Source organism: Mesoplodon mirus (assembly GCF_964341445.2).
Source record: "Mesoplodon mirus genome assembly, chromosome: 7".
Lineage (NCBI taxonomy): Eukaryota > Metazoa > Chordata > Mammalia > Artiodactyla > Ziphiidae > Mesoplodon > Mesoplodon mirus.
In genome coordinates this window covers 100,724,038-100,736,387 of record NC_138983.1, presented here as the reverse complement: position 1 = coordinate 100,736,387, position 12,350 = coordinate 100,724,038, and the positions used below count along the sequence as shown (strand labels likewise).

Below are 12,350 nucleotides of genomic sequence, written 5' to 3'. Positions count from 1 at the left end.
TGAGTCCATACTGATAGAAATAAATGAATACATAGATAAATGGGGAAAAAGGTACAAATCTTTCTTACAAAGAATTTCAAATAACATATGTAAATACTCTTCCCTCCAGGAGATGGGGCTTAAGCTCCCTCTTCGGAGTATTGGCTGGATTCCAAAAAATAGATTATGGAAAGGGAACAATAGTAACTTCACAGTGAAGAAATCTGGCAGACCTCACCTTAACCAAGTGATCAAGGTTAACATCACCAGTAAGTCATGACTGACACAAGGTGATGAGAAAGACATTTCACCTCTATGGTAATCTTCCCCAAAACCCCCAAAACCCTGGTCTGTCTAATCATGAGAAAAACAGCAAACAAAGCCAAATTCAGGGCCATTCTACAAAAGGCTGGCCAGTACTTCTCAAAATTATAAAGGTCATGGGAAACAAGGAAAGGCTGGGAACCTGTCAGAGACCATAGAAGAGAGATGATAACTAAATTCAATGTGATATACTTGATTAGGTCCGAGAACAGAAAAAAGACATAATTGTAAAAAAAAATCGATAAATCTGAATAAAGTCTGGAGTTTAGCTAAAAGTAATGCACCGCTGTCTTTTTAGTTTTAACATATGTACTACGTAAAATAGTAACATTAGAGTAAGATGCGTGAAGAGTATATGAGAACTCTCTGTACTATTTCTGCAACTGTTTGATGAATCTAATATTCTCAAAAGAAGGTTTAGTTTTTGTTTAAGTGCATAGTTGCATTGCATTATGATGAATCAACACAGAATAGCTATTAAGCATAGTAGAAACTGTAGCTCCTGTAAAGTGCAGATTTGCAAAACCCCCTCTCTCCATATAAATTGTATCAGAATTTTCTAGAAATGGAGCCAAGAACCTGCATTTCATATAGCTATAGGTGAATCTTATGCACACCAAAATCTGAGGATTCCATTTCTAGAGCCCTGTGCCTTTTATAGTCCCAAAAGACTTTTAAAGGCTTTAAAAACCAAAGTAGTAATGGTATTATCCAAGGTAACCAAATTTGAAGAAAGTCAAAATTCAGCATATGCAAGATAGTAAGGAAAGATAATATGTATATAACTGGTGGGCACACAGGATAACAGGGTCATGATAGTTTGGCAAGTGGATTCAAAGTATGGTAAGTATCCAAGTGGCAGCTCAAAGACTAAAAGTGGAAGCAACTTGCTTATTCAATCAACCCTTCTTGGGTTGAAGAAAAGTGATATTGCTATGGAGTGCAGAGAAATTACAACGGGCCTGTTCAATCAATAGGCAACAACTGCCTTAGTATGAAGTGATACTACTCCAAAAATGAAGAGTGCTGTACTGACAACCAAAACCAACACCACTAAGCTAATAAACAAATGCTCAAGCAAGTTGAAAGGCTCTGACTGGAGTGTTCTATAATGAACAGATGAACAAGGGAATGAGAATAAACTATGAAAATCAACGTGATGAAACTCACTGGTTAAATGAAGCCTAATTGGTCTCAAGTATGACATCCTGTGTGTCTCTGCCCACCCTCAGTTGCCTACCACATTTACTGTGGTAGACTTCATGCTGGCTCAGGGCACCAGTTTTGAGCCCCAACAGATTCAAGTAGTCCACAACCTTGCTGCCTCCTCCACCCACACAGCATATGCCAGCCCTCCTCTGACACCCAATCACATTCCCTCTGAATGAACCCACTTCGGCATTCTTCTGCCTGCATCAGCTAGCCCTCACTCATGTTTACCATTTATGATGGTTAATTTTACATGTGAACTTAGTCTATGGTGCCTGGTTCTTTGGTCTAGAAGCTGCTGTGAAGGTGTATTTTAGATGTGATTAACTTGTAAATCAGTAGACTTTGAGAAAAGCAGATGATTCCTCCCTAGTGTGCTGGACGTCATCCAATCAGTTGAAGGCCTTCAGAATGAAGACTGAAGTCCTCCCATGAATAAAGAACTATGCCTCCAGACTGCAATAGAGAAACTCTGTCTGAGTTTCTAGCTTTGGGACTCAAGACTGCAACATGAACGTTTACCTTAATTTCCAACCTGCTGACCTACCCTGCAGATTTCTGACTTGCCAAGCCCCAAAATCACATAAACCAAAGCCAATAGACAATTCCTTAAAAGAAATCTCCCCTCCCCACATATATACATTTGATCCTTGGACAACATGGGGGTTAGAGTGCAGTTAAAAACTGCATAATCCGGTTCTGCGTCCGCAGATTCAACCAACCACGAATCGTGTAGCACTGCAGTATTTACTGAAAAACATCCGTGGATAAGTGGACCCACACAGTTCAAACCCATATGGTCCAAGGGTCAACCGCAATACGATAGCTTACCCTATTATATAAAATACAATAACCTATTATATATCCAATCCAATCCAATATAATATAAATATCCTATTAGGTCTGTTTCTCTGGAGAACCCTAACTAATACACTATTCTGATCATTTTTCTACCAGTAACACTGTAACCATCTTCTCTTATAATGAAATACACTGCAGCTATTTTACCATTGCTACACCCAATGATATTTTTTCTTAGTAAGGTATGATATTTAGATAAGTTATAATCAATATATAGACTGAGAGATTCCCATTTTGTTCTTTGCATCAAATAGCATAGAATCAATATTCCATATCCTGGCTGAGTATCAGAATCACTTGTGGCACTTCTTAAAAGTACAGTTGATCCTTGAACCACACGGACTTGAACCGGGTGGGTTCACTTAATCTACAGTACTACTCAGTCTGGGGTTGACTGAATATGAAGATGTTCAACCATAGATACGGAAGGCCGATTGTAAAGTCATACTTGAATTTTCGACTGTGTGAGGGTCCACACCCTTAACCCCAAAGTTGTTCAAGGGTCAACTGTACATATGCCAGAGTTCAACCCCGAACTTGCTGAATCAGAATTTCCTCAACTGATTTTGATTCACAGCCAACGGCTGGAATCCCTGGGCATAAAATCATTTGACCACAGTATCTGCAACAGGATCTAGTCCAAGGTCACTTTTTTAAATAGAGAACTTGAGGTTAAGGGAGAATAAATTACTTATTCAAATTCCCAAAAAGGGTAAGAATGAACAGTATCAGGCTGCTATGTTTTTCATATTTCTATTAAGTACCTTTTATTTTCTTATATAGACATTTCCAGAAAAAAGATAACAAGTGGCATTCCAATCACTCAGTGCACACAGTTATGCATATCTTATCATCTGATCCACAGCTCCAGTTCACTAATATAGATAGATTATAATATTTAGAAAATAAAAAGAGGCAGCTCTATTTTATAAGGTAGTTCATGCCATGTACACATCAAACTATCTGGTATATAGTTAGAAGACCTTGTAAATAGCTAAAATCTTGGCTATTAATTGTGTCATAATAAAACTTTGAGGACATGTAAATGGTACTATGTTATGTTTGATGATTTAATCAAAGAAGGGTGACCTCACTTTCCTAGTGATGGAACTTCGGTAGATGCATTCAAAGAGCTAACATAAATCTTAGCTTATTTTCTAGTAGCTAGCAAAAAACTTCCAAAATCACTTCATATTGTGGATATGAAAACACAAAATAATCAATAACCTCAGTTTTCCACTACCGCTGACTTCTAATACTCCATGGCTTCTAATACAACATTTGTATTTTTTAAAGAATTAAAAATTGACAAAGCATATACATACACAATCAGCTAAGATGCATGTTTCCACTAGTGTCTGCTTTACCTAACTAACGTCCAATATTGGAAGGGTAGGCAAAAATATTCAATATTATTATTATTTTTAAATTATACCACTCTAACCCTAATTATAAAATACAGAATACTATTTTATATTAATAATCATATCTCTTTATAATAATTTACTACATATATATTCATACTACAATCCACATTAAGGTACAAATTTTAGCGAACATTAACATTCGTGATCAAAGCCCAGTATGTACGTACGAATCTGTGCACTCCATACATACATACACACAGAATGGTTTTCTAAGATGTCATTGAACGTAGCGCAAAATGTGAATTGAGATGTTATTTTGTAGAGAGTTCTAATATTATATTATTACCTGTTTTCTCTTGTTCATTTGACCCAACAGCATTCTTTTGCAACAAGATAGTCTGAGGGATGCTCTACATCATCCAGCTATGAAACAGAGTTTTATAAACCCAAGTGTCCCATAGAGACATTTACTCCAAGGAACTGGTATAATTCAAAATGTAATCTAACCAAACATGCTTCATAGTCTGGCTAGGAGAAGCAATACCATGGTTTATAGAATAGTGTCTCTGGAAAGAAAAGGAAGTGGACTCTTGGTTCTGCATAAAATCTTGTTAATCCTATTTCCATTTCCGCCTCCTACATTTGTAACAACTGAATAAACTGATTTTTTTTTTATCTTGTAGCTGCAATCTCTGTAGACAGACTGATTAAAATACTACATTGATGTGATCAATACAGTTACCAATGAATAACGCTCCAGGAATTGATTTTTATAATTTGAGGAATTCTGCACCTTGATTCATTTATATGCTATTGTCTTTTTTCTAAAAATTAGGGACTGTTAATGTGGAAAATAAAAAAAAGGATTAAGGGGGAAGGGCCATGTAGGGAAAATTGCAGTTCTCTACAGCATAAGTGAGGAATACATGTGATTAAGGAAAAAGTGATGATTTAGGGGGGGATAAAAGCGTGGATAATTGATAGAGAACTCGTGAAAGAGGGAAGCAATTGTGAATAGATTATTGTGGATGTGGAACTGACATTTTCAGCTATCATTACTGTTTTTTGTCCTTGACAGTTAAGATCTGAGGAATGTTGAGCAATGTTTCAATAGCTGCATGTATAAGAAAATAATATTCCCGCCACCAGAAGCTGCTCTAGTACAGCTTCCCCCTTCTACTCCAGGCCACGGACTCTACCACACAGACACTCAAAGGCAAGAGTGTTATCCCTTAAAATTGTCAGTAGTTCTCTTCCCCTCAACTCCCAGTTCCAACAGCCTCTTCCCTTTCTAATGGGCTGCCTTTAGCCTCACCTTCCTTCCCAGATCCAGCAGTTACTCCACAATAGATCTGCATTGCACGTCCTGTAAAGGAATGCAAGGTTTTGTCTTGGCGTTCAGTCTCTCTTCCAAGACACACACACACACACACACACACACACACACACATAATGTATAAATTCATATTACTGCCAGTGGTTTCAAAGAATCACTTTTCTGGCAGAAGAAAATCAAGGGATTACATTACTAATGGAGCATTGAGTCATACAGCTGACAGTATTTGGCAGATTATTAATGAGCCTTTAATCCTGGGTTGTTTGTCATGTATGAAATCAGAACTTAAGAGCACCATCTACATTAGCAAAAGCAGGTTGACAATCTTTCTATTTAAAGAATGTATGCCAATCTTTTAATTCACTTTATAATAAATGAGATTTAAAATCATTTGGGCAGAAAGTTACTAAATATCAGATATTTCCTAGAAATTTGAAACTTTAAATAGGTTTAACTGACCTTAACTACTCAGATATATTTGGAAAATGGCAAAAGACTTCAAGAAAATAAGTCAAAAGGACATTGTTTATTTTTCATGTATGAACTGAAATATAACAAGGTCAGAGGAAAAGTAATAAATGTGAATAATACACAGGAAACACTTTACAAAACATTTACTTTGGAAACTGTGCTTTTTGCTGAGTTTAACAGTGGTTGGTTGATGTATCATATTTTTATAAAAAAGGAAATCAGCAAATAAGTCATTGAGAATATGGTTTAAAAGTTTAGAAAATTAGGGCTTCCCTCGTGGCGCAGTGGTTGAGAGTCCGCCTGCCGTTGCGGGGGACATGGGTTCGTGCCCCAGTCCGGGAGGATCCCGCATGCCGCGAAGCGGTTGGGCCCGTGAGCCATGGCTGCTGGGCCTGTGCATCCGGAGCCTCTGCTCCGCAGCGGGAGAGGCCACAACAGTGAGAGGCCCGCGTCCCACAAAAAAAAAAAAAGGTTAGAAAAGTAAAATGTGAGAGCACATTACTCATGTCAAATTATGAAGAATAATGATTACATTAAATACAAGCTTATTAACACATTGGGTTAATAGTATAGTAAGGTATGGAATCATAAGGAACATTTTATAAGGATTTTGCATTTTTTTCCTAACTTGTTTGGAAAAACTTACACTTGATTTTAGTGAAACAAAGTATCTACACCTTCAACCAAGACATTCTGGATTTGTAGGTTGACTAACACCATTCCACCAAAATTATTTTCCCTAAACCTAATTGCTATGTAGGAAAAGCTATGAGAACGTCTGTAGCAATTTCTGTATCTGTGACGATAGTAGTAAAGATTTCAAACAAAATATTATTGAATATATATGAATATTTCAATATATATATACATATTCTATTATCAACTCATTAGCATCTAATTTTACATTCATCACATATACATTCTGTCAGTGAACATAGTGAACTGAAACCGACTCTAGGGCCCATGAGATTAAAGTCAACGCCTGTTGCAATCATTCAGCATTTAGCACAAAGCTGGAATATGTTAGGTCCTAGATAGTTATTGACTAGATATACGGTGTGTCCATGCCATTCTAACTCAGTGTTCTCTACCTGTATTGGTGAATTCCATGGATCTGTTCTTGTGTTTACATCCAAATGAAAAATGACTGGAAGCATTTTCAGAATTATCTGGATCTGTCTATAGCTCAATGCAGCAGCACAAACTCACTGTCCATGCCTGTGTGTGTGTTCTGAATCACACTGAGTGTGACTGCTGCTAGGCTGGCATGTTCTAGTGTAAAAAGGACAACTGTCGCATGTCCACCCTTATAGTCACATTTTACCAGCTGCAAACACTAAAATTTCCTTTTAAAGTGATGACTGGGAGGTGAAAAATAGTTTAATAGAATGAAACTCAAAGGGAAGAGTGTTATCCCTTAAAATTCTGTCCGTAGTTCTCTTCCCACTCAATTCCCAGTTTGAACAGCCTCTTCAGTTATTGAAGTTACTGAGGCTTTTAATGGTATTTCATGAAATCAACAAACTGCATCAGAATTACTTTTCACAAACTAATGAAAAAGAACATGGACAGACACTATTTGAATGATGACTTCCACTACCTGAAAGCAAAAGTATATTATGAATCATCATATGAGCTAAAATACGTCATGTCTTCAGTAAAGAAGGGTGGTAGAGCGCTAAGATCTTTCACGGATGTCGGGACACAGACACGGCGCACTCGAAAGGCAACCTGCATCTTGTCAACTAGTATGTTCTCAGTGACAAGGGACTGTGTTTAAGACAAAAAGCATAATCGGATGCATAATTGGAACTTCTGAACTTTAATGTTAAGAGTTTTATAGTTGTATTTGCATATATTTACAAATTGTCTGGTTTACAGTTATAAAAGCATACCAATTTCTATGCCTGGTTTTATGTTTATGCATATTAAAGTAAAATTATAATACTAATTTATCACCATTGGGTGTCTTTGATTTTTTTTTCCTTCTAAAGGAAATAGAGTTTAAATATATATTCAACATCTACTCCCACTCATTTTTTTAATTTGGAGAAATAATGAGACTAAAGCTTTTCATAGGCCACTCAATATTTTAATTTATAATCTTGAGCCCCTACTATGTGAAATTTAGCATCACAAGTTGAACAGTCTTTGTTCTAATGGAGCTCATGGTCCAGCCAAACTTCCCAAACTACCTAGAGCGGAATCCAATTCAGAGTGTCACTCTCTGCTATTTATAAGCTCTGTGTTTGATCATGTTACATACTTTAATTCACAATTTCTTTATCTGTAAAATATGGGTAATAATAATCAAATATAATCCAGTATCTGTAATAATGAAGTAATGCAGAGTGAATAGCCCAGAGATATAGAATATTGATGTATCACTTTTCACTACCTCTCATTAAATGATTGATTTATACATATGTATACACACACACAACACAGAGAGTGAGATAAGCCACCGACTGCTGCTACTTATGGTCTACTTCCTTAAGATTATACCATTGATCCTACTTCATCTATTAATTTTCAAAGAAGGAATTATATGTAACATTTACTCGCACTTAGCTACCAAAGAAATACAAATATGAGGAGCTTATAGAACAAGTTTTTATGTTAGTACCTATAAAATACCTGTCATATAATAGGTGCTCAATAGAAATATGCTGAATGAATGAATGAGAGCTAATCATTGACACGGAGTCAGAACTTATTGTCTAATATCAGTTGTGTAACTATTAGTTCTGTAACATTTGTAAATTAATGAAGGGAACTGAAAGTCAAAACAGTTTTTGCAGATTATAGCATGAGAATTTTTATTTGTTGACTCTGCATTTCTCATAATACTGTGATAGCTAATTTTTATATGTCAACTTCAAAGGGGGTACCCAGATATTTAGTCAAATATTATCGTTTGTGCCTGAAAGGGTGTTTTTCCATGAGGTTAACATTTGAAATAGTAGACTAAGTAAAGCAGATTGCTTTCCTTAAAGTCGATGAGCCTCATACAATCATTTGAAGGCCTGAATAAAATAAAAATGCTGACCTTCCTCTGAGTAAGCAGGAACTCCTCTTGCCTGACTGCCTTGGAGCAGGGACACTGTTTTTTCCTGCCTTCAACTTGAATTTCCTGGGTCTTGAGCCTCCTGGCCTTTGGACTGGACCTACACCATGGACTCTCCTGGTCTCAAGTACAGCAACTGCAGATTTTGAGACTTGTCAGACTCCATAATCACGTGAGCTAATTCCTTATTTTATATAATATACAAATATATCTTCTATTGGTTCTGTTTTTCTGGAGAATCCTAACATAATACCAACACTGACCACAAACATTTCAAAGAAACCTTCATCTTATAGTCCTATATTGATATTTTAAAAGACATTATCTTAGCACAGACCAAATTATAAACTATAAAATTTGATTATCAAATTTTTTTAATTTCGGGGGCTTCCCTGGTGGCACAGTGCTTAAGAAACCACCTGCCAATGCAGGGAACATCCGTTCGAGCCCTGGTCCGGGAAGATCCCACATGACACGGAGCAACTAAGCCCATGTGCCACAACTACTGAGCCGGCATGCCACAACTACTGAAGCCCAAGCACCTAGAGCCCGTGCTCCGTAACAAGAGAGGCCATTGCAATGAGACGCCCATGCACTGCAACAAAGAGTAGCCCCCACTCGTTGCAACTAGAGAAAGCCCACATCCAACAAAGACCCAATGCAGCCAAAAATTTAAAAATAAAATAAATACATTTAAAAAATAAAATTTAAAATTTTTCTAAAAACATCATCTGCTCTGAAGTTTTTTCATTCTGTGTTTGTATTTAGCTTTACATTCCTCATTAAAGAAAAACTGGATGCAATGTTTTTGTTTAGATATATGTATATTTCCTTCATGGAAATTTGAGGTTCCAGTTCATGCTAGTTTATTGATTTCCCTTTAAAAAGTTAGATTTTAAACCTTAGGTTTCTCTTAGTTATAACATGTATTTTAACATTATCTTCTAACCTAGGGAGTAATGATGAGGGATAAAAAATCTGAGAAACACCATTATCACCCCTTAGTAGACATACAACCATTCAATAGTATTATTTTAATATTTGAAGAGTAAAGTTGTCCAGATAAATTAATTATTAAATGATCTTGGGACATAAGGAGAAAATGTTCTACAAAATCAAGATTTCTTCTATTTAAATAGATTCTTCCAGTGAAGTCTACAATGGACTCTTCCAAGGAAATTTTTGAAAGATTGCAATTATATTAAGACTAAACACTGGTGTTAAGCAAACATAGAATACAATTTTATCTCACTGAGAAACTGATCATGTAGTTCTTTTCCATCTCTAATGTATGATCCTATCATTAACATCAACTTATCAAATAGACATTGTTATTATTCTATTTCTTTACAGACTCAACAATTAAATGCCTCTAAAATTGCTCAGATAAGTGTACAAAGTGACAGTTGATATTTGATCCTTTGCTTCCTTCATAAACAATGATTATAGCACAGCATGAGCTTTCAAAGAGAAATAAAGGGACCCCCCAAAAAAGTACATTAGTCAAAGTCATGGTAATAAAACTGTAAGTGAAAACAGCTATTTTATCCAAAAACTTTAAAACCATTGAGAGCACTTAAAACAGTCCATCACTCTTTCTTGTACCTTGAGAACAGAGACCATGTCTGATTCTTCTGTGTATCTCCAGAGTCAAACACTGACACATATTTGAAATACTGTCTAGAAATGGCTGTTGAATTAATTAATTATAAATACCTAGATTGGTCTTATGTCTTCCACTATAACATCCTTAACTTCTAAGAAAATATTGACTTATACATGTGTAATATCTTATACGTATTTACTGGAGACAAGAAAGGGAGAAAAACAGTAGTTTTTTGTTTTGTTTTGTTTTGGTCTGCTTCTCCACTAGAATACAAACCTCATGGGAACAGACTTTGTCTTTCTTTGTTACTAATATATGCCCAAATCCCATACCAGTGCCTGGGCCATACTAAGTAATCAATAAATATTTACTGAATGAATGAATGAAAGATAATTTGAGATCAATGGTATTTCCTACCACTGTGGCTCATTCCATACAACATCATTGAGGGGTTAAAAAAAATGCTTGCTGAGTGGCAGTGAAAGGACAAATGAGGCTGGAGGGGATAAATACATCCACACAGTTAAGCTCTTTCTCTAAGAATACACCTAAGCCTTTTGTTTTCTGACAAACAAAAGAGAAGTCTGCACTTACCCAAGACGAAGGAAATTGCTAAATCACGTGAAAGGGACTCCGAGACAGGTACCGCAGGCCCCGCGGCTTCGCCTTCACCTTGGCCTTCACACCCACCACGCTGCCCGCGCCGCCCTCGCAGGTGCGCCAGAGCTACCACGCTGACTGCGAGGCCGCCGTCAACAGCCATTTCACCCTGCAGCTCCACGCCTCTTTCGTGTGCCTGGCCGTGGCCTTTTACCTCCACCGCGACGACGTGGCCTTGAAGCACTTCAGCCGGTTCTTCCTGCGCCACTGTGGGCCCGGGGCCTGAAGCGCCTGCAGAACCAGCGCGGGGGGCCGCCTCAACTTCCAAGACATCAGGAAGCCAGTCAGTGACGAGTGCAAGAGCGGCCTCAAGGCCATGAAGTGCGCCTTGTTCCTGGAGAAGCTAGCGACCCGGAGCCTGCTCCACTGCACCAGCTGGCCACCGACAAGTGCGACCCCCACCTGCTCCACTTCCTGGCAACTCACTACCTCAGCCAGTAGGTGGCGCTCATCAGACAGCTGGAGGGTCATGTCACCACCCTGAGCATGATGGGGGCCCCAGACATCGAGCTGGCAGGGTAACTCTTTGACAAGCTCACCCTGGGCGACAGCGACAAGAAGAAATGAGCCTGGACTGGACTTCCCCAGAGCCACGGGGTGACCAGAGCCCTGGTCACCATGCCTGCCATGCAGACGGCAAGAGTGCCCTTGCAGAAGAAGTTCACTTAAGTTTTGGTTTTGGTTTTTTTTTTGGCAACAAGGGCAGGACTCTCTTTTCCTGGACTTTATTTTATCACTTAAGTTTTTTTCTTCCAGTTTTTCCGTTTCTTCCAATAAAGTTATTGGTTCATAAATAAATAAAGGTCTCTGGTTGATTCATGTGGGCAAATCTCTCATTTTTTAAGTTTTAAAACAGGTATCCAGGAGTTTCTGAACACAGCCATACCCCAACCAGATGCAGCTCAGGATCTCCACAGTGGGAGGGAGAAGGTGTTCCATGGGGCCCTGGAAAACACAAAATCAGTCTTCCCCTTATAAATAATGTAGGTATATGGGGGTAGACTGGGGTGGGGTGGGGTGAGGTAGGGGTACCTGGTGAACGTGGGTGCATGTGCATAGTGAAAGTATAGAACCATAGCCTGAAAATCATGATTGCAGTTGCCTCTGGGGAACAAGTGAAGGGAATGGGATTGGGCAGGGATTAAAATAAAGGGTGTCTGCAGTTTCACCTGAAATGTTTATGTGCATTAATTATGCAAATACTAATGGTTAAGTATGAGTAGCAAGATGGGGGGTGGAGGGGTTTGGAAGTCTGAATGGTGGAGTATCTCTTTGACAAGTTCACTCTGGGCAACAGTGATAATGGAAAAATGAGTGTTAGGCTGTCTTGCTCAGAAACACGGAGGTGACCTCCCATGGTCACCAATGCCTGGCATGCATGTTGTAATAACAAAACATCCACTTATATATGTTTTCTTTCTTTGTATCATATGTATATATGCATGCTTGTGTGTGTATACATATATATAT

At 37.9% G+C, this 12,350-nt stretch overlaps 1 pseudogene across 1 annotated transcript in view; it reads left to right on the top strand.

Moving 5' to 3' along the window:
- LOC309808088 (ferritin heavy chain-like) overlaps positions 1-11,447 on the top strand; it is a 34,860-nt pseudogene extending 23,413 nt beyond the window's left edge. Inside the window, exon 2 of the transcript in view lies at positions 10,849-11,447. The product of the transcript in view is annotated as a ferritin heavy chain-like (transcript). The remainder of the gene's footprint in view (positions 1-10,848) is intronic.
- Positions 11,448-12,350: the final 903 nt, after the last annotated feature.